This window comes from Rhinatrema bivittatum, chromosome 5 (genome assembly GCF_901001135.1).
Source record: "Rhinatrema bivittatum chromosome 5, aRhiBiv1.1, whole genome shotgun sequence".
Lineage (NCBI taxonomy): Eukaryota > Metazoa > Chordata > Amphibia > Gymnophiona > Rhinatrematidae > Rhinatrema > Rhinatrema bivittatum.
The window spans coordinates 365,644,084-365,668,741 of record NC_042619.1 but is presented as its reverse complement, the minus strand read 5'-3'; positions in this window follow the sequence as shown (position 1 = coordinate 365,668,741).

The window sequence follows — 24,658 nt, the reverse complement described above, 5'->3', positions numbered from 1 at the left end:
ATCTAAAATAATCCTTTTCCATTCCCCCAGCCAGCCACCAGCTTTTCATTAAAGAAAAAAAAGAAATTCTCTCTTGCTAGTCAGCAACACTAGTAGAATTAATATCTCCTCCCCTCTGAACTTTTTTCTCAGTGGGGTCTTGTACCAAAGCCCAGTCCTTGGAAAGGGAGCAACTGCAGTTGAATGTTGTTGAGATGGCGTGAGACTTCTGTCGGGCTTCTGTACCGGAGGCAGGGCCTGAAAGAGGAGCACACCTGACTGACAGCTCGATCCAGTAAAGTTCAGTTGAAGATTTCTCGTCTGTAACGAGCTCGCTGCGCACAATTCGGACGCGTAAGGCAAACCAGCGATACAGTCTCCAATTTTGCGCATCCGTAGTGCTTCTTAAAACAGACGCCTAACCCTTCCCGCACCCGGCATGTAAATGAACGAATTAGCTGTATAATGAAGGAATTAGCTATTCCCCTCCGATACCGTAAGGCGCGCTCAGGTTCTCTCATTAGTAACGCACTGTTTTGCCGCGGCCGTAACGTGTTAGTTTACCGCCTCCCCCTAGTAGGAGTTAGGACTGTGAGTCTAGTAATAAATCCATCGACACCGCTTAAGATACTCAAAAACAATAAAACACAATTTAAAAAAAAAGCGATACAGAGATGATCGAGAAAATGTAATGATGTGGGACACATAAAACCTGTCAGAAGAAAAAATAAAAATTTTTAAATACCTGTCGGAGGGCCGCGTGAGTCCAGGCGGCCGACGTGGGTCCAGGCGGCGGGAGCCGGGTGGTCGCGTGTTAAATCTAGGCCGCGGGTGGGTGGGCGCCTGTTCTGGGCGGCGGCGGCAGCGGCGGCGGGGGGACACGCGTTAGTTCGAGACGGCCGACGGGCGGTCGCGTGTTAAATCTAGGCCGGGTCCGCACAGGCGCGCATTCACTGCCGGTGGGGGCTGCCTCTCCCGGCAGCCCCCACCGGCAGTGGATGAATGAATGCGCGCCTGTGCGACCCCTGCGATTGGGCGCTCAAGGCGTGACGTCACGGCATGTGACTGCCTTGAGCGCCGAATCGCAGGGGTCGCACAGGCGCGCATTCATTCACTGCCGGTGGGGGCTGCCGGGAGAGGCAGCCCCCACCGGCAGTGAATGAATTCATTCATCCAGGCGGAGGAGCCGGCTGCTTTCGCCACCGGCTCCTCCGCCTGGATGAATGAATTCATTCACTGCCGGGAGAGGCAGCCCCCACCGGCAGTGAATGCGCGCCTGTGCGGACCCGGCCTAGATTTAACACGCGACCACCCGCCGGCCGTCTCGAACTAACGCGTGTCCCCCCGCTGCCGCTGCCGCCGCCCGGAACAGGCACCCACCCCGCCCGCGGCCTAGATTTAACACGCGACCACCGGCCCCCCCGGATCCCGCCGGCCGCCTGGACCCACGCGGCCCTCCGACAGGTATTTAAAAATTTTGATTTTTACACTTCCTGGTACCTGTCATTTCAAATGTCATTTGAAATGACAGGTACCAGCGCACCCTGGTTACTGTATAGGCGCTGTATTAAGCGCCTATACAGTAAAATGGGTTACGCGGCCATAACCCTTCCCTACCGCTTTAAAGCCGCGGCATGCATTTGCATGCGATTAGAGGAGAGTATCGGGGAGTTAGTGAAGAGAACTGTGCGTGCGGGGAGGAAGGGTGCGCCTGACACTACCGCACTGTTTCTACCGCGGCCTTACTGGATTGACCTGTGAGTCTCATTAACACTTAACTGCAGCTGATATTCTCCCAGAAATGGGGACCTCTGCTCTGATCCCAGCGGGGGAGGGGGGGGAGTCTAAAGGAGGGAGGGTTAGGAAAAGTTTCTACTGGCTGTGGTGCAGATTGCAGTGCGGCATGTGCAGCTGCATGCAGGGTCTTGCTTTCTCCTCATTCTCCTGCAATCACTGTTGCTCTACAGACTTGCAGAAATGCTGCAGGGGAATGGTACTAGTACATGGACTGATGATTGGGAAACACTGATCCTTTGGCCAGCCTGAGATGGGCAGATATATTCTCCCAGGAATGCCATTCCCATTAAGTGTTTTTTCCTGATGGTTGATGCATAAGCCCTCACATCGACTGTAGCTGGAGAAGCCTGAAGATCTTTAGATGCTAGTCTAGGGTTCTTTATGACTTCATGGATGACTTTCAAGTTTTCTGTTGGGTAATTTTGGCAGGACGACTACTGGTGGGTAGACTTGCTATAGTCTTTATCTTTTTCCAGGAGTAGATTAACATTTGACAGTTGTTGGATGGAACCCTAAATATTTAGACGTGGTCTTGTAACCCTGTCCAGACAGACGAATATCAATTATTCTTTTTTTGTAGGTCTTTTGAAATTTCTTTTGATCATGGCAAGATGAGCTGCTTCTAGCTTTTATTAGGAAGAACAAACTTCAAGATCTTTTGGACTTAATTGTTCCTACATTTGTACCTTGTGGCTCAAGCATGGAATTGTTTAGTTTATACCATTTTTATTGCATAAGAAACCCTTGTTTAGTTCAAACTAGTTTTTATTATGGTAAGAGCTTGTAATTCCTATATGTGGGGTTTGAAAACAATTTTTCAGCACTGTAGTTTGTACTATATTTAGTGATTGCTGGTAGCTTGTTCCCCTCCCTCCCTCCCAATGCCATAAGGAATATGGTAATTTTTGGTACACACTTATGTGTTTGTAAAATTTGCTGCCCACTGATCCACAGAGCTCAGCAGGTTATTGTAAAAATACAACTATTACAATTTAAACAAATTAAATAAAACCAAATTAAAACAAAACATAAAAATAAATTAAAGTAATTCTTTAAAAATATTTTATGTAATTTATCCTCTGTGTACATCTAATTATTTTATTGTATGATAGAGTAATTTTGGTAAGCTCCAGACCTATCAGGTTATTAATCTGGTGTTTAGAAAATCTTTGACAAGGACCAGAGGTTCTGATTGCTCTGATAGTTAGTGTAGACCCTTTGAGATTTTATTAGTGGGGTTATCCCAGGACAAGCAGGATGCTAGTCCTCACATATGGGTGACATCTGTAATGGAGCCCTATGTACGGAAAAACTTCTGTAAAAGTTTCAATGAAACTTTTGAATGGCACCGGAGTGCCTACTGAGCATGCCCAGCATGCTATGATATTCCCTGCCACAGGGGTCTCCCTTCAGTCTTCTTTTTTCCGCGAAGCCGTTAGCATCGCGGGCTAAATTGGAGTCCTGAGGTGATTTTCACCTACTTCAAAATTTTCGGAAAAATCAGTATCACCAGCGGTAACTTTTTCCGTTGTCGGTTCCCGGCCGGGACCGATATTTTTTGGGTCATCGCCGTCGACGGCTGTCCGGCGCCATGGCCTCCGGCTTTAAGAAATGCCCAAATTGTGTGAGGACAATGTCGATAACCGACCCTCACTTTGAATGTGTTCTTTGCTTAGGCAAAGATCACAATATCCAAACATGTAAATCTTGTGCGGAGATGACTACCAAGGGTCGTCGTCTTTGAGCCGAGAAGATGGAGCAGTTGTTCAATATACAGTTGCTTCCAAGGCCTTCGACTTCAGCACAATCATCGCCATCCGGTTCAGTCCGTCAACTAATGCTGAAACAGAAACGTCCGGAGGCGGGAGATGCCTCAAAGCCATCCCCTTCCGTATCATTGAAGGCATCGACCTCGGGAAGCGAGAAGCAAAAAGAAAAGCATCGCCACTGGCATCTAAGACGCCAGACACCGATGACCGAGGATCCATCGTCAGGTACGGCCTCACCTGCAAAGAAACCCCGGACGGGGACTGAGGCTCTGAGGCCTAGTGATCCAGGGCGATCCCCACCGATATCGGTGACAGGCTCCGTACCTCCTCAGGGCTCTGAGGAGGTATCGGCATCGCCAACACCGCCTCCCTCCATAGCTGCTCTGATATCACCAGCTATGAGAGTGGAACTTGACACGTTCATACGTCAAGCGGTGCAACAGACTCTGCGCGATGTGATTCCGCCTCAGCCATCTACACCTCCATCGATGCCGATTCCATCCCCGAGGGATCAAACTCCATCGATGCCGCTAACACAGACAAGGTCCTGGGAACCGGTACCGATGCCTACTCCGGTACCTTCACCGGTGCCACAGGTACCTCCACCGGTGCCACCAGTACCTCCACCGGTGCCCACACCGATACCACCGGTGCCCAAAGAAGATGTCTCCATGTTACATCCAGTGATCACTAAACTGGACACACTCCTGGACATTCTAATAAACTACCAGAGGAACCTGTTCCAGGCCCATCTGGGGTACCAGGGCCCCCAAGGCCTCGTTCTCCTATCCTACCACCATGACCTAAGGAGCCAGTCACTCATCACACACCACGTGAGATGCCTGTGGACACCAGTTCTGAATATTCTTCGGATGAAGAAATATTTTCAGAACCTTCTCCACCTGATGACCACAGGAAGTCACCTCCTGAGGACCTCTCCTTCACAAATTTCGTAAAAGAAATGGCTGAAACCATCCCCTTTCCCATACAAACAGAGGTGGATGCACGACAAAAGACCTTAGAGGTCCTGCAGTTCGTGGACCCTCCCAAAGAAATGCTGGCAGTCCCTGTCCATGAAGTTTTCCAGGAATTGCAATACAGGATTTGGGAGCATCCAGGATCGGTGTCTGCAGTAAACAAGAGAGCAGAGGCAACTTACTTGGTGCAACCTATCCCAGGGTTTCAGAAAACACAGTTGCCTCACCAGTCAGTGGTCGTCGAATCCGCCCAAAAGAAGGCGAAAAGACAAAAATCCCACTCCTCTATACCACCTGGAAAAGAGAGTAGATTTCTGGACAACTTTGGACGGAAAATATTTCAAGGTTCTATGCTGGTGTCTAAGATATCATCTTACCAATTATATATGAACCAGTACCAAAGGAAACTTTGGAAGCAGGTTCAAGAAATCTCTCTCTCTTCCTGAACAGTATCAGGAACCATTACAGGATATCATTCACAAAGGCCTCGAATCAGGTAAACATGAGGTTCGTGCCACCTATGACTGTTTCGAGACTGCGGCAAGACTTTCAGCATCTGGTATAGCTGCAAGGAGGTGGGCATGGCTTAAGTCCTCTGATCTACGCCCAGAGGTGCAAAAACATTTAGCAGATCTACCTTGCGTGGGGGATAACCTTTTTGGAGAGAAGGTAAAAGAAGCTGTGGCAACCATCAAGGACCACACAGAAACCCTTCTTAAGCAGTTATCTTCACTACCACAACATACTCAGCCTTCTACAAGGAAGCCTCCAAGGCGTGACACTCGACGGCCTTATTACCGTCCACGTCGATATTACCCCCCAGCAAGTAGACCCAGAACTGGCCGGCCATCTCAACGCCAACAGCCTAGACAAAGGCCTGCAAGGGCTCAACCACCACCACAAACTGCCACTACATCTGGTTTTTGAAAAACCCCAGAGAGCAGCAGCCAGATCAACCCATTCCCAGTAGGGGGTCGAATAAAATACTTCCACAGCATTTGGACCTCCATCACCACCGACCAGTGGGTGTTATCCATCACAGCCCACGGTTACAAACTGGATTTTCTTACTGTCCCAAAAGAAAACCCACCACTTCCATCTTGGACAATAAATCAACATTCCATAATTCTTCAAACAGAATTATCCACCCTTCTGAGAGCCAGGGCCATAGAACCAGTTCCTGGACCTCAAAAGGGCAGAGGATTCTACTCCAGATATTTCCTCATTCCAAAGAAAACAGGAGGCCTTCGTCCCATTCTAGACCTCAGAAATCTCAACAAATTTCTCAAAAAAGAAAAATTCAGAATGGTGTCCCTAGGCACAATTCTACCTCTTCTTCAAAGGGGAGATTGGCTCTGCTCTCTGGATCTTCAAGATGCCTATGCTCACATCCCCATCTTTCCTCCTCATCGCCAATACCTGCGATTTTGGGTACTGGATCAGCACTTTCAATACAGAGTACTGCCATTCGGCCTTGCATCAACACCACGAGTATTCACAAAGTGCATGGCTGCAGCAGTGGCACACCTCCACAAACAGAGTGCACGTGTTCCCTTATCTGGACGATTGGCTCATCAAGAGTCATTCAAAAGAAGGAGCTCTCACGTCTCTCAAGCTCACTATCCAAATGCTTCACTCCTTGGGATTTCTCATCAACTACCAGAAATCCCATCTGTCACCAACTCATCTTATACAGTTCATAGGTGCAGAGCTAAACACTACGATAGCAAAAGCTTTTCTTCCAAGAGATCGAGCTCAAACACTTGTCTTTTTGACTCACAATCTTCGCAACCAAATCCAGGTAACAGCTCACCAGTGCCTAATTCTTCTAGGGCACATGGCTTCCACAGTTCACGTAACTCCCATGGCCAGATTGACCATGCGACTACTGCAATGGACACTCAAAGCACAGTGGATACAAGCAACTCAACCAATGTCCACGCCCATTCATATCACACCAGAACTCAGAGCTGCACTCATCTGGTGGACATCAATGAACAACTTGCTCAAAGGCCTACCTTTCCAGCAACCAATTCCACAGGTGACTTTAACTACAGATGCATCCACCTTAGGGTGGGGGGCACACATTGGTCATCTAAAGACACAGGGCAAGTGGACAAAGCTCGAAGCTTCTTTTCAGATAAACTTCCTGGAGCTTCGAGCTATACGCTATGCGCGCTACATGCATTCAAGGACTGCCTTTCATACAAGACTGTTCTGATCCAAACGGACAATACAGTAGCCATGTGGTACATCAACAAACAAGGAGGGACAGGTTCCTACCTCCTTTGTCAAGAAGCAGTGCAGATTTGGGATTGGGCCCTAACACACTCAATTCTTCTACGGGCCACTTATCTAGCAGGCATCCACAACATTGTAGCAGATCGCCTCAGTCGTCAGTTCCAACCGCACGAATGGTCCTTGGATCCAGCAATTGCATCCAAGCTATTCCAACGCTGGGGTCAACCGACGATAGATCTCTTTGCATCCCATCTCAATTACAAAGTGAACAATTACTGCTCTCTACTCCGACAGCAGAACAGCCTACCAAAGGACGCATTTGCTCGCCATTGGAACTCAGGCCTGTTATACGCGTATCCACCGATACCACTCATAACCAAAACATTAGTGAAACTACATCAGGACAAGGGAACTGATACTCATAGCCCCATATTGGCCTCGACAAGTATGGTTCCCCACACTGCTAGATCTCTGTCAGGGATCCAATTCGCCTGGGAGTAGTTCCCAATCTCATAACTCAGGAACAGGGTCAGTTGCGCCATCCCAACCTTCAATCCCTGTCCCTGACAGCATGGATGTTGAAAGCTTGATCTTACAGCCTCTCAACCTTCCAACCACTATATCTCAAGTACTTATAGCTGCATGTAAACCTTCCACTAGAAAAAATTATTCCTACAAATGGAAACGGTTTACTTTGTGGTGCACTCAGAAAGATTTAGATCCTTTCACTTGCCCCACAACCTCACTACTAGATTACCTTTACCATCTCTCAGACTCTGGTCTTAAGACATCATCTGTAAGGGTACACTTGAGTGCAATCTCAGCTTATCACAACAAGCTGGGAGATGTATCTATTTCAACACAGCCTCTCGTCAGTAAATTCATGAGGCCTAACTCACATTAAACCTCCAGTTCATTCCCCAAGCATACAATGGGACCTGAACGTAGTATTAACTAGGCTTATGCATTCTCCATTTGAACCCATAGATACCTGTGACCTTAAATACCTTACTTGGAAAACGGTATTCCTCATAGCCATTACATCAGCTAGAAGGGTCAGTGAACTACAAGCACTAGTCACATACGAACCTTTCACAAAGTTCCTACATGATAGGGTAGTCCTCCGTACACATCCAGAATTCCTTCCTAAGGTTGTCACGGAATTTCACTTGAACCAATCCATTGTTTTACCAACATTTTTTCCTAGGCCTCATTCCCATCAGGGTGAAAGAGCCTTACACACTTTGGACTGCAAGCGTGTGTTACCCTTCTATTTAAACCGCACAACAGCCCAAAGAAAATCCAGTCAGCTGTTTGTTTCCTATGATCCCAACAAACCAGGTAAACCAGTGGGTAAACATACTTTGTCAAATTGGCTAGCAGATTGCATACAATTTTGTTATGAAAAAGCAGACCTTACTCTTCCAGGGCGAGTAAAAGCACACTCAATCAGAGCCATGTCAACTTCAGTAGCATACCTTCGCTCTGTACCTATTCTGGACATTTGCAAAGCAGCAACATGGAGTTCTCTTCACACCTTTGCAGCTCACTACTGTTTAGACAAAGAAGGAAGACAAGATTCAGCCTATGGACAATCCGTCTTAAAGAACTTGTTTCCAGTGTAATCCCAACTCCTTCTACATCCAACCTGCTGTGATCTTCGGCTGATTCATTTCATCAACAATAATTCACTGTTGCTTCATTACAAAATGATTCAGCCTCTAGCATGCTAATCACCCATATGTGAGGACTAGCATCCTGCTTGTCCTGGGATAAAGCAAAATTGCTTACCTTGTAATAGGTGTTATCCCAGGACAGCAGAATGTAGTCCTCACGAAACCCACCCGCCACCCCGCGGAGTTGGGCCTGCTACATTTTATTATTTTATTTTTGCTAACGCTTATTGCTACAAAACAAGACTGAAGGGAGACCCCTGTGGCAGGGAATATCATAGCATGCTGGGCATGCTCAGTAGGCACTCCGGTGCCATTCAAAAGTTTCATTGAAACTTTTACAGAAGTTTTTCCGTACATAGGGCTCCATTACCGATGTCACCCATATGTGAGGACTACATCCTGCTGTTCTGGGATAACACCTATTACAAGGTAAGCAATTTTGCTATACCACTCTTTTTGCTTGTGGAGTCCCCTGATCAATCACTATAAAGTTTGGGTACCCCAGTCTATCCTACTACATTTTTCTTTATCTTCTCCTGACTGTCATCTTCCTCTTTCTCCTCTCCTCTGTGCCAAGCCCAAATTCACTAGCTCCTATTTCTCACTTTCTCCAGCTAATCTCACTCAGTCCCCACCACTTGCTCTCTCTCCTTCTGTCCTTCCCAGCCTGTCCCCATCACCATTAGTGTCTCAAGTCCCTGGCCCATCCTCACAAGTCTTTCCTAGCCAATCCCCCACGACTTTCTCTGCCTCCCTGCCCTTCCCAGTCCTTCCATACACTCCTCCTGCCAACACAACTGTTCTCTCTTCTGCCCTCACCTATTTTTTGCTGCACTTGTTCTCGGTTCCTACAAGCAGCCGCTGGAGTCGTCATGACCACTGCTCCTGCTTCGTGCCTTCATTGGTTCCAGCTGTATGTGACTTGTATGGCCGCATACATTCTACCCCCCAGGGCTGCAGCAGTTTGACCCCTGTGGTCACTTTGATCTCACCCCCAAGGTGGCACCTGTTTCTGGCTGCACACATTCGGCCACCACAGCTATGGTTACTTTAGGCCCATGCTGCTACTGCTGACCACATCATGCCTCCTACTAGTTCCGGCTGGTAAGGATTACCCTTGTAAATGCCCCATCTCCCATTCTCATGTTTCTTCTTCCCTTTTCTGTGTTCTGCAACCTTCCTGTGGTGATCTCACGGACCACAGTTCTATTGTTCATATCTAGCATTAGTTTAATATTTAAAAACAGAAGTTTCCAATAGTCTGTTTTATAGTATTGCTGGTCCATTATTGGTGAGATAAAGTTCACAAATACACTGATTTGCGATTAGGGATTCATGTTCTCTGATGCCCATAATATTTATTATTCAGTATAACTCAGGAAGATCATGAATTGATCCACTATGCTTCTACTTCTCTGAAGACATGTGAATTGCCCAGCACACATGCGATTGATGTCAATGCTACTTAGCGTAGATTGCACATTTTCAGAGCATTCCAGGAATTCTTGAAAAACATCTTTGAGTGTGCATGGTAATTCCCACATTCTTATGGTCCCATAGCATGCTTCAATTTTTTTGTAGCCTGTGCAGTAGTCCCCAGCTAAATTAATTGTAGTAGTAGTTTTTCAGCAGTTTTTTTGACTAAAGTATGCCTTGGAGTTTTTTAGCCCTTCTAATTCTCTAAGTCTAGAAGGGACAAAACTGTAATGCACACTGCAGCTGGTATTTTATCAATTCTAAAGCTGTTTTTTAAATTTCATTTAATGGTGTTCCTGTCAGTGGGTCTTTTGGGTCAGGAAGTGCTTTGTAAAGTCTTCTAAATAAGATTGTAGTGTGAAAAAAACTATCTAATTAGATAGCAGATTGCATATCCTTTACTTGTGCCCAAGCAGGTTTGACATTAGAAGGCATGTCAAGGACCATAATATTGAGACTATAGCTGTCATTGGCCCATCTCAGGTCAACTTCTTATTAAAAACAAAAAAAAAAAAAATTCAAGGCTGCGATATGGAATTCAGGGCACACATTCACATCCCATTACTGCCTGATATGATGGCAGTTTGGGGTCTTCTAAAACAGGGATGGTGAACTCCAGTCCTCAAGGGCCGCAAACAGGCCAGATTTTCAGGATATCCACAATGAATATGCATGAGAGATCTGCATTTACTGCCTCCACTGGATGCAAACCTTTCTCATGCATGCTCATTGTGGATATCCTGAAAACCTGACCTGTTTGCGACCCTCGAGGACTGGAGTTCACCATCCCTGTTCTAAAAGAACAAAAAAAGAAAACAAGTTCTTCCACCAAAAACAGGTTTACTATCTCTTGACGTGTGCCTTTTTTTTATTTGAAGGCAACTCTTAGCTAGGGAGTCTAACATGACTCTACAGATGAAGAATTATTCTCTGAAGATGATAAATCAATCATACATAATCTTCCTTCTTCCCTTCTGGAGTTACTTATTAGCTTACTAATTAAACTCAGATAACATGGGAGCATGCTCGATGCTTTTAAAGAATTACTGGAATGCTCTGGAAATGTCATATTAGTGCAGAGCAGTAATGACATCACCTTGGTGAACTGCTATCTTTACAGCACCTGTTTACAGGTAAGCAACTTCTAGTATACTGCTGTTCTGTTTCTCTTTCCCAATAGTTAACTCTCCCTCTCTATCTGAGCTTTAGGAATGTTAACTGTGGTCTGTTTCTTTTATTTACAGACTGAGACAACTATAGGCCTGGGTTCATATCTGCAGAAAAGGTAAGGCAGTTCTTATCCTGAAGTTTTTTTTTGCTCTGCAGTTTCTTATTGTTCAGAGGAATTCTTGAAATAATTCTTGCTGAAGACACAAAAGCACATACAAACATGGTGGGAAGGACCTGGAAGAAATCTACTCAAGTATTTTTAAAATATTTTTTGTACTTCTTGCAATGGACATAAAAGAGGAGATGAACTACATAGAGCTAGTGAGGTTTATACCTCAAATGCCTTTTCATCGTAGACCAAGATGAAAGAGAAGCCTTGCACTCTTCATATATATTTATATCTTTATATGTGTGTGTGTGTATATATATATATATATATATATATATATATATATATATATATATATAATTTGTGACAAATGAGCACAGGATGTGTTTCAGGTATGTAAAGTGACTACCTCTCAGATCAATACTGGTATAAATGCTGTGACAATGTCTTTAACTATAATGAGAAACAGCTTCAAATGTGAGATTTTCTAAATCTTTCCTCAGACTTTTTTCCAATTCCATTGAAATTGAATCTGATAGATTGAAAAGTGTGGCACATGCTAGTTCTATGATTTTCCATCATAGTGAAAGAAAAAATGTTTCTTTCTACAGGAAATGAATAATGTGAGTAAAAGGGAGGTTGTACAGACTTTGGTTCTGCCCTGATCTGGTGTAAGTCTTTTCTGGATAGAGTCCTCAAGAGATAAATAAGCCTTTTGGGTGGGAGCAGAGGAAGAGAGGAACCTGATAATGGAAAATAGGGGCAAATTCTGCCTCTTTGCTCTGAATATCTTTATTTTGGCATTTGCAAATAACTGCAGTATTTCAAAACGCTCCACATAAATATTCCCATTTATAATAGATATTTGGGGAAATCCTAATATTCAACTACTGTGTAATTAAGAATCAGTCATCCTTGATAACATAGGACATAAGCTTTTGAGGCTTTTGTTTAAGTGCTGAATGCCTGCTGAAAAAGATAAGTTTTCAACTGCTTTCTGAATGGTTTGACACTGAGATTATACCTGTAGCTGCTCAGGTAGACTATTCCAAGAAATTGGTCCAAGAACTGAAAATACCCTGTCTCATATTTCAACAAGATGTCCTGTTTAGTGAGGGGTATGGCAGCAAGCTAGGGATTTTTGCAATACACCCAATAGTGTGGACTCATGCACACATGGCGAGCAGCCCACTCTTTCCTGTGCTACATCCCCAATGTCCCTCTGCCTCTGGTGCTTCCATTTTTTTTTTTTTTTTTAAATAGAGAGCACACAGTGGCATCAGCACCTCCAGAAATTGAGAGCTGGGTAAGGCAGAAGGTACAGTGGTCAACAACCCAAGGTATAGAAGGTTAAGGCAGGAAGAAGAGTGGCATCAGCACCCCAAGTACAGAGCACAGAGTGGAGTGGCAAGCACAGTGGTAAAGCACCCCAAGGCATAGTGAGGTATAAGGCATAATTAATCACAATGGCCTAAAAAAAAATAATCTCAAGGCATATTGCAAAAGATCTTCAGGTTCTCTGAAACAGTCGCCACAAGACTATGTTGGGATATTCTTGAGGACTGATGTTTGGTTTTTTTTTTAAACAAACTACATTTTTGCTAATGCCTTTTAATGAATAATTGATAAATTGAAGAGAAATATTTAGTTTTTATATGCATGGATAAATTCTTCCTAAAAACATGGAACATGAGGTGTAAGGCATAGTACTGGGCTTGAAGTTTGTCCTAGCTGCCTGTTTGATGTCAACTATTTACTATCTATGTAGTGTTTTTTGGAATAGATGGTTTATTTATAATAGTTTTGGTTGGATCACCACTTATTAATTCACTCATTGTGGTTTCCTTGTTCCTTTTTTGGTAAGTTTTAATGAAGGCCAACCTTTCCACCACCTCTGCCATTCATGAACGATGTGGACTTGCAATGTCCCCTACCATTTAAAATATTCATTTTTATTTGTTATATTCTGCTTTTTGGCACTTCAGAGTAGATCACATTTTGGTACAGTAGGTATTTCCCTGTCCTCAGAGGGCTTACAATCTGTTTGTACCTGCGGCAATGGAGAGTAAAGTGACTTGTTCAAGGTCTCTGAGTGGCAATGGGATTTGAACCCTAGTTTCCCTAGTTCGTAGCCAGCTGCTCTAACCACTAGGCAGCTATGCCACTCCTGTTCACTATGCACATATAAAGATTTCTCACATAGTATATATTTTTTTCTTTTCTCACATCAAGAGGTTCTTTTTGATATTCCTATTCACTAGGCATTTTGATTGATAGGTAGAAAAGGAAATGCTGGGCCACCTTGGCTAGGTCTTGCCAGACTGACCTTGTTTGCCCAGTATGTCATTAGATCTGTGGATATGTCCTTGATGGGCTTTGCAAGATACTGCTGGATTCTACTTTGCTTGGTGGTGGTGGGGGGAGCAGAATATTCTCTTCTGCTATCAACCACTGTAGCTATGGCCTGTATCAGGAGAACCCATTCTGTGGTGCTCATGGGGGGGAGGAAGTGATAGCTGACAGTTGCTCATGCTCACAGTATTGTGTAGTATGCCCACTCTTTCCTGTGCTGCATTCCCACTGTGCTTCTGCCTCTGGTGCATCCATTTCTGCACCCTAGCCACCAGCATCACCTTACAGTATATTAGACTGTGGGATGGGAGGGAGATAACTATCTTCCATGCATGGATTATTCAATATGGCTAGCATGTTAGTATCCTTTTGAGGGGTTAGAGCCTGTCTTGCACCTTTTGCTGCAAGCAGTCCACAAATGGCAACACTTCTGGTACAAGTGCATGTTCCCTGCCAGAAATAATCTAACTTCTCCTTCAGGATACTTTTAGCCTCGTGGTTAGAGAGCCCTCTGTGGTAATTACCACAATTTAATTTCCTTAGCGGAAAAATTATTAAAAGTTATCACCTTGACAAGAGTCTCCCTTTCTTATTTTTTCGAGAGAATTTTTTCGATCGGAACCGTTTTTGACTAAAAGTTTAGTCAGAAGGCTGTCCAGCCTTTACAATGGCCACTGGTTTAAAAAAGTGCCCTAATTGTAATCGTACAATGTCCATTACGGACCCACACTCTGAATGTGTACTTTGTTTATGCGAGAAACACAACGTCTTAACATGTCCTCAGTGTGCTGAGATGACATCTAAGGGCAGACGGGCTCATCTGGAAAAGATGGAGCATCTTTTTCATCTCCAATTGCTACCATCGACTTCGACGTCCACGCAGTCATCTCCGGCCGGAGCGGCAAAAAAGTTAGTACTAAAAACAAAACGCCGTCCAGATGTTAAAGGTGATCGAATATCACAGACTTCTTCTCAATTGTCTGTCAAATCCACCTTGATACTTGAAAAGAAGTTTGTTGAACACGGCGAGAGGCATCAACATCGTTGTCCTTCGATTCCCAATCTGACTCCGGTGCTCGATTCACAACCGCCTTCCATCGAGCCGATGTCTAAGAAACCTCGGATGGAGGGACTCTTTGGGGCTTTCAAAGCCCAGCACTCCCAGGCCATCCCCACCGACATTGGTGCGTGGAACCGCTGGTTGAGCCTTCACTGCCACTCCCTATAGCTGCTCTGACATCAACTATTAGGGCGGAACTGGACGGCTTCATCCGCCAGCGGTCCAGGAAGCTTTAAGGGAGATGCCACCAATGCAGTCGTCATCAATAGAAATATAGAAATGACGGCAGAAGAAGACCCAACGGCCCATCCAGTCTGCCCAGCAAGCCTCACACACCTCTTCTCTCATACTTATCTGTTTCTCTTAGCTCTTGGTTCTATTTCCCTTCCACCCCCACCATTAATGTAGAGAGCAGTGATGGAGCTGCATCCAAGTGAAATATCTAGCTTGATTAGTTAGGGGTAGTAACCGCCGCAATAAGCAAGCTACACCCATGCTTATTTGTTTTACCCAGACTGTTATACAGCCCTTATTGGTTGTTTTTCTTCTCCCCTGCCGTTGAAGCAGGGAGCTATGCTGGATATGCGTGAAGTATGCGTAATACAGGCGCTGATGACTGTTCCGACTCCGATGTCACCGTTGATTCCACAAACTCCGATGCAGATTCCTGTATCGACACAGATGACACCACTGTCTATGCCGGATTTTTCCTTATTGGCACCGATGCTAGCCAAGCTCGATGTTCTTATCGATGTCTTGCCTGTGCACCCGCCACCATCGAATCCAGAACCTCCATCTCCTATGCCCGATCCACTCCCGGGGCCATCGGGGATGACGAAGACGAGAACATCTTTTTCGCCTCTCCTTTCATCGATGCCACCAATCAATCCATTGATGACTTCGGTGCCACCATTCCACCCTCGCATAACACCTCCACGACATTCTTCTCCAGATGTCTGGGATGATGGTGATTCTGAAACTTCCTCCGAGGACATATTATCCAATCCATCCCCTCCACAGGAAACAAGGAAATTACCACCAGAGGATCTTTCCTTCTCAAATTTTATTAAGGAAATGGCAGATACCATTCCATTTCCACTGGTAACAAACAGACACCAGACAAAAAACCTTAGAGGTGCTCCAATTTGTGGCTCCCTCCTAAGGACATCATTGCAATACCAGTTCATGAAGTACTCATGGAATTGCAACATAGATTGTGGGAGCATCCTTGCACAATTTCTCCAGTCAACAAACGTACTGATGCTACTTACCTTGTGCAGCAAATTCCAGGTTTCCAAAAACCTCAACTGCCGCATCAATCTGTAGTGGTTGAATCTGCTAAGAAAAATCTAAAAGGATCAAGCCACACTCATCTACTCCTCCAGGGAAGGATCAGAGGTTCTTGGACTCGATTGGACGTAAAATGTTTTAAGGATCCATGTTAGTTTCCAGAATTGCATCATACCCAGCTATACATGATGCAATACCAGCGTAATCTATGGAAACAAGTCCAAGAATTCTCCACTTCACTTCCTCAACAATATCAAGAATCCTTACAAAGCATCATGCATAAAGGATTAGAAGCAGGAAAGCATGAAGTTTGTGTGGCCTACGATGCTTTTGAAATCTCATCTAGAATGGCTGCAATGGGCATTAGTGCTTGCAGATGGGCCTGGCTCAAGGCTTCAGACCTTAGGGCAGAGGTACAAGAAAAGTTGACCTCCCTTGTAAGGGGGATAATCTTTTTGGAGAAAAAGTGCAGGATGCTGTTCTCCAGTTAAAGCAGCATTCTGAAACTTTGAAGCAGCTATCATCTGCTCCATCAGAAACACAACCTTCTACCAGATGAACTGTTAGGATACTAGACAGCCATACTATCGCCCAAGACAATACTATCCTCCAGACAATACTATCCAAGACAATACTATCCTCCAGCAACTTGTGGCAGGAGGCAGGATTTCACATTTTCACTCCCAATGGTTAAGCATCACCACAGACCAGTGGGTACTCTCAATTGTATCTCAGGGTTACCATCTCGATTTTCTCGAAACTCCAAACGACAATCCACCAATATCACATTGGATACATCATTACTCCACACTTCTACACACAGAATTGTCCACCCTCCTGAGAGCCAGGGCTATAGAACCTGTACCCCGACCTCAGCAGGGCAGAGAACTACTCTCGATTTCCTCATTCCAAAGAAAACTGGAGGCCTTCGTCCTATCCTAGACCTCCGAAAACTCAACATGTTTCTACGGAAAGAAAAGCTCAGGATGGTGTCCTTGGGTACAATGCTTCCCCTCCTTCAAACAGGAGATTGGCTCTGTTCTCTGCATCTTAAAGATGCATATGCTCACATCCCAATATTCCCCCCTCATCGCAAGTACCTACGCTTTCTGGTGGGACATCAACATTTTCAGTATTGAGTTCTACCATTCAGCCTTGCCTCAGCACCACGAGTATTCACAAAATGCCTAGCTGTGGTGGCGGCACACTTGCGCAGACAGACCATCCATGTATTTCCCTATCTCGATGACTGGCTCATCAAAGGCCTATCAAGAGACGGAACATTCAACTCGTTGACAGGCACAATCACACTTCTTCACTCATTGGGATTTCTCATAAATTACAAAAAATCCCATCTTCTACCATCTCACATTCTTCAATTCATCGGCACAGACTTGAACACCACCGTGTCAAAGGCCTGCCTTCCAAAAGACTGTGCACATGTTCTATTGACTTTAGCAAAAACTCTGTGTGCACAGAACAGAGCGACAGCCCATCAGTTCCTCATTCTGCTCAGTCACATGGCCTCCACAGTACATGTAACTCCCATGGCCAGATTAGCCATGAGGGTAACTCAATGAACATTGCGATCACAATGGCTCCAAGCCATCCAACCACTGTCACATCAAATCCAGATAACCCACCAGTTACGTTTATCCCTTCTCTGGTGGACAAACGAGAACAACTTGCTGGCAGGAAATGCTTTCCAACAACCAGTTCCACAAGTGACTTTAACTACAGATGCATCCACCTTAGGTTGGGGAGCTCACATAGGCAATCTCTAGACTCAAGGGACTTGGACAAAACTTGAAGCAACATTCCAAATCAATTTCCTAGAGCTTCGAGCTATACGCTTATGCGCTTTATGCATTCAAGGACTGCCTTTCACCCAAGACTGTTCTAATACAAACAGACAACACAGTTGCCATGTGGTACCAGAACAAACAGGGAGGTACGGGCTCGTATCTCCTTTGCCAAGAAGCCGCACAAATTTGGGGCTGGGCCCTGACACATTCCATGTTTCTCCGGGCCGCTTATCTGGCAGGCATTCACAGTTTGGTAGCAGACCGTCTCAGTCGTCAATTCCAACCTCACGAGTGGTCCCTGGATCCTTTAGTAGCGACCAGAATATTTCAACGTTGAGGTCAACCAACAGTGGACCTCTTTGCATCAGAACTGAATCACAAAGTGTTCAACTTTTGCTCCCTGCACAAGCAGAGAAACCAGTTAGCCAAGGACGCTTTTGCTCGCCACTGGAATGCAGGTCTTCTATATGCGTATCCCCCAATACCACTAATAGCCAAGACTCTAGTAAAGCTACAACAGGACAAGGGGTCCATGATACTCGTAGCCCCGTATTGGCCTCGACAAGTATGGTTTCCCATACTCCTCGATCTCTCGATCAGGGAACCCATTCGCCTGGGCACAGCACCCACTCTCATAACTCAGGATCAGGGCCGGTTGCGCCATCCCAACCTTCAGTCCCTATTGCTGACAGCCTGGATGTTGAAAGCTTGATCTTACAACCATTCAATCTTTCAACTAAGGTTTCTTAAGTGCTTGTAGCTTTATGTAGACCCTCCACTCGAAAGAACTATTATTCTAAGTGGAAAAGATTCACCAAGTGGTGTACACATAAAGGTATTGACCCTTTTTCCTGCCCCACATCCTCTTTGCTAGACTATCTGTGTCACCTTTCAGACTCTGGTCTCCAGACCTCCTCAGTGCGAGTGCATTTAAGTGCAATCTCAGCTTACCATCATACAATAGGGGATGCACCAATATCAGTGCAACCTCTTGTTAGTAGGTTTATGAGAGGTTTAATTCACCTTAAACCTCCTATACAACCACCAGACATAGAATGGGACCTAAATGTGGTTTTGACAAGCCTCATGCATTCTCCTTTTGAACACATGGTGTCCTGTGATATTAAATTTCATACATGTAAATCTATATTCCTAATAGCTATTACATCTGCTAGATGGGTTAGAGTGTTACAAGCACTTGTCACATACTCACCCTATACAAAATTCCTACATGATCGAGTGGTACTCCGTACACATCCAAAATTCCTTCCCAAAGTAGTTACGGAATTCCACTTGAATCAATCCATAGTCTTGCCTACATTCTTTCCAAAACCTCACACTCATCAAGGTGAGAGGTTTTTGCACACCTTGGACTGTAAACGTGCACTTGCATACTACCTGGATCGCACTGCAATCCACAGAAAATCCTCTCAATTCTTTGTTTCTTATGATATAAACAAACTGGGTAAAGCAGTGGGTAAACAAACACTATCCAACTGGCTTTCACATTGTATAGAGTTCTGCTATGAAAAAGCAATCCTTCCTCTCCAAGGGTGAGTTAAGGCATATTCAGTACGAGCAATGTCAACTTCAGTAGCACACTATCATTCAGTGCCAATAATTGACATATGCAAAGCTGCAACATGGAGTTCTCTTCACACCTTCGCAGCCCATTACTGTTTGGACAAAGAGTGATGACAAGATTCGACCTTTGGACAATCTGTTTTAAAGAACTTATTTCCAGCATAATCCCAACTCCTTCTACATCCAACCTGCTGTGATTTCAGGCTGCCTCAATTTTTCTCAATAGTACACCAACTTGTGCCTGTTGCACAAGTTGTGTGCTGTTGGTCCACAACAAATATAACTCAGCCTTTAGCTTGCTAATCACCCATATGTGAGGACTAGCATCCTGCTTGTCCTGGGATAAAACAAAATTGCTTAACTTGTAATAGGTGTTATCCCAGGACAGCAGGATGTAGTCCTCACGAAAACTGCCTGCCACCCCGCAGAGTTGGGTTCGATACGTTTTATTTTATATATATATATATATATATTTCAGCTAAAGCTTATTGCTACAAATGAGACTGAAATGAGACCCCTGTGGCTCAAGGAATTATAACATGCTGAGCATGCTCAGTAGGCTCACACAGTCAGTCAAAAGTTCTCTAGAAACTTTGACAAAGTTTTCCGCTATAGGGCTCCATCGGTGACATCACCCATATGTGAGAACTATATCCTGCTGTCCTGGGATAACACCTATTACGAGGTAAGCAATTTTGCTTAACCAGTTGTCACACCTCAGGGAGTGATCCACACCTATCCAGAGATAATGTATGAAGGGCTGTCAGTTGCTCTGCTAATCTCTGCATCATTATAGGAACTCTACCTGATGCTTACATCCTGAATAAGCTGGTGCAGAGGCACCCCACTGATTCCTGTTTCTTTTTCTTCAATTCTTTCTTCAATTTTTCTTATACAAATTAGGAAAACATTAAATTAACCATACAGGTGATATTACACAATTATACTGTAATAATATTAACAAGGAAATTAAGAGTAGAAACCTCACCATCATATTATTCCATTTATATTTGAACAGCCATTTTTTATATAGAAACTTAAGGCCTGGAGGCAGTGAAATCTTTAAGGAGATTACAGAAAGAAAAAACGAAATCCTTTGTCACGGGCACTAACATAACTTAAACTCCAGCGTTTTAAGTTTAAACCCTCTCCTTATTAGGAGTAATTGGGGAAGAAGTAGTAGGTTGCCGGGATTCCATGAATTTTTGGAACTGATCAAACTGGAGAAAAATAAAAACCTCTGTGCCTCTTTTTAAAATACACTTACACGGATAACGTAAGACAAAAGAAAATCTTAGGCTATAACCTTCTGATGCAAAGTAAGAAATTCTTTTCTCCTGATTTGAGTGGCCTGCGCCAAATCAGGAAATAACCGGCTGGCCGTAGAACATTAGGGGAAACTTCCTAAAATAAGATTTCATTACATTATTCACATCCTGTTTATATATAAACAAGCCGTTAAGTGCTACAATAAATTTTTTTTTCAGTCCATTTTCGAACACAGCACCCTTCTACACTTTTTCTCCCTCACTCCCCTTCCCCTCGTTCACTCACCCCCTTCCCTCCACTCAGTCTTACTTCACCCTCTGTCTCCCACTGTCTCCCTCCCCTCACTCTCACCTCCCTCCCCTTCCCTCAGTCACTCCCCACCCTCTCTCAATCCCATCCCATCCCCTCAGCCCTCCTCCACTCCCTTTTTCTCTGCTCCACAACTTCTTACCCTTCCACTTACTCACATCCCTCTCTCACCTCCCCCTCATTCTCTCTCTCATTCTCCCTCCCACTCCCTCCCTCCTCCCACCCACACTCTTTCCCTCACTCTCTCCCTCTCACTCTCTCACTCTCTCCTTCCTAGTTACTGGCCGCCGCTCCTCGCTGCCGCTACCACCCGACGCCGCCATGTTGATATCCAGCTGATGCTCACTGAGACCGATGTGCTTGCCCGCATATGCGCAGTAGAGCTGCTCTTCTGCGCATTTGCGGCATGTCGGTCAAGCTTCGTTTATTAGGTTGATGATGCCAAGAGAGTATTCCTCTCTCTAACATCCGTAGAATTTTCCAGAAATTGGTCAAATTTGCTGGTATATTTACTGAATTTATTCCTCTAGAAGAAGCTCTCTTATTCAAAAAGTAACAACAATTAATAGAGGGAATATTATCTAAGGGAAAAGAGAGCTTCTGTAAGAAATCTTTTCAATGTAATAAAGGAAATCTCTCCAGCAATTTAAAATCCTTATATTAAGATATTTAGAACTGTTTTCAATAGCTTCCAAACGTCTTGAACAGGATATCTGATCTCTAATAATAGTCCCATTCAAATCTTGTATTGCCTTTATCTTGTTCTCTGCCACGCCGACTTTATTTGAAATTTCTTGTACTTGCTCTTGAATTGCATCAGTTTTCTGTTGAAAATTATAGGCAACAGACTCCTGCTGCCATATCCGCGTCTGCTCTAATTCCTTCGGCTTCACTAATAGGATCTATGCCCTTCAGGGGGAGCCACCTCCGGAGTCTGTGCCATCCTGGGGGTCTCGATTCTTCCTTTTGATCCGCCACTGTAGTCCACGATTTCCTGGGGGATTCAATTCCACTTCATGATCCGTTGCTGGGATCCATGCCAATCTTGATGGAGCCAACTCAGCCTTGCAATCAGCCACTGGGATTTGTTCCCTCCTAGTAGAGCTGACTCTGCCTCATGCTCTCCTGCTGGGGTCTACACCTTCCATTGCAGAGCATACTCCACTTCCCAATCAACCACTGGGTTCTGCTTCATGCTGAGGGACTTGATGTTGCCTCATGACTAACTGCTGGGGTCCATGGCCTGCTGAGGGACATATGCCTTCTTTTGATCAGCCGCTATTTACTTTGGGCAAGCTTTTCACCCAGCACTCCACTGTCCATGGAGTGGGATCCAGTTTGCTTTTTCATTAAATGCTCCATTTCAAACCCTTAACTTGGGACTCTCTATATATCATGGCTAATTCAGCTCAGCTTGTCAACAGAGAAAGTAAGCTTGCTTATCATAAACAGGATTCTCCATAAACAGAATGAATTAGCCTTGCTTAATACCCATCTGCCTCCCTGGAGAGTAGACTAGCTAAAGCTAAGTTCTGCAACCAGCTCAGAAGGCAGCGCACATGGGAACTACCCATGCTTAGAGTAAAAGCTCTGAGCTAAGAGAGATCACCTATGTGGCATGCCAATCACTCTCCGTCATATCTGATGAACAATTGCACCACATGCGTGCATATTACCTATTCAAAAGGCCTTATCTGCATTGGCCTTATCGACCAATACAATATTACTATCTATTCCCTTCAACTACCAAGACACTCAACTGCCATCTCGTGGTCATCCAAGAGAATGACATTAAGCAAAAATTGCATAGCAAACTCAATTAAAACCTACCCAGAATATTTTAGTACAACCAATTCTAGAGAATCTTGAAACAGTTGAGGGCAGAATACAGGCTTACTTGAAAGCATGGAGGTTAATCACCAAGGACTAATGGGTCCTCCTATCAATTGTGTGACAGAGGTATCGAGTGAATTTCTCCCAGATTCCGAGCATGCTTTACTAGGCTCAGGGACAGTCAAACCTTCTTGGCTACCCCATCTTCAGAAGGAAGTTCATCATCTTCTCTGTCAAAAGGCAATTGAAATGGTTTCCCCAATGGATCAAGAGTTAGGATTCTACTCCCGATACATCTTCATTCAGAAAAAGACAAGGAGGTGGAGGTTATACCCCATTCATGATCTCTAGATACTGAATTCCTATCTTCAACAGGAAAACTTCAAAAGGAACTCCCTCAGCACTATTCTTCCTTATATTCAATAGGGGCAATAGATGTGCTCCCTGAATGTTCAGGATGCATATACCCACATTCCCATTCATATCTTCTGTTGGTGCTGCCTTTCTTTTCAAGTAGACCAGATTCCTTATCAGTGCAAGGTGCTCCCTTTAGATCTATCTGTTGCCCCCAAAGCTTTCACCAAGTGCCTTGTGGTGTTGGCTGCCTACCTCTGTCAAATAATTCATGTGTTCCCATATCTAGATGATTGGCTGATAAGTTCCCTTGCTCTAGGAAGCACTTCAGTCCTTTCAAAAGACAATCAAGCTTCTCCAGAATTTGAGTTTCCTTATCAATTTTGGAAAGTCCTTTCTACCCCAGACGTGCATTTTTAAATTCTTTGGGGCACAAATCAACACCTTCCAGAACAGAGCATGCCTGCCAAATGACAGGCAACTCAGTTTGATGTCATATCCATCACTTTGGCCAAACAGGCCACCACAGTCAAGTTTTAGACGCTCTGTCACATGGTGGTTGCTATTCATGTGGTCCCTCACACAGGGTTACATATGTGCTGCCTACAACGGGGACTCAAAGAAAAATGGGTCAGCTGCTCCAACTGCTTCACTCTCTGGTAATCACCCCCAGAAATGCACAAAGAACTGTCAGTAGCTGCAGCCACAAGTGTTGACAGAAGATGCACCCCTTCATCCATTCCTTTACCAAGTAATGCTAGTGACAGAGACCTCCACAAAGGGTTAGGACACCCACTCAGTTTCACCAGACCAAAGATACCTGGTTGCTTCGAACAAAAGTTTCAGATCAGTTTTCTTGAATTGAGGGTGAAGAATTTGCTCTGTTTTCCCATCTCCTCAAAAGAGAAAGCATCTTAATACAGATGGCAACCCAGTCACTATGTTTTATGATGACAAAGAAGGGGGCACAGAATCATGGCTCCTATGTTAGGAGACCCTTCAGACTTGGCAGTGGGCGATTTGGCCATCAAGCGACCCTTCAGGCAATGTACCTACCTCGACCAGCCAATATGATGGTAGACCATCTAGACAGAATTTTCTATCCATATGAAGGATCTGACAGTACACTGCAAACACTCTTTAGTTTATGGGGTTGACCAAAGATAATCTCTTTGCGGACGCCAATCAGAAACTTGATCAATTCTGCTTGTTCCTAATGAGTTCCTTGAGAGTCGCTAAAGATGCATTTCTACTCAACTCAGCGACGGACCTCGTGTAATCTCTTCCACTGTTACCACTTATCGTGAGGACAGTGCAGAAGTTAATTTACAATCAAGTGTAAATGATTCTCACTCACTACACAGGCATTGGCAAGACAAAAACAGTTCGTATGTCTAGTACAGCTCTCGTCAAGGCCTATAGTTGGATTTGGAGTCAGATCTTCTTTACTTACACTAGAAGAGAATCATCTATTTTATCCCAACCTGCCTTCCCTACACCTGATAACATGGATGTTGACTGCGAAATAACAAGCCTTGCCCTTCCTCAAGAAGTGGAATAAATCCTGTTTTATCGGCAAGAAATCCATCGAGTCACAGCTGTGCCTTT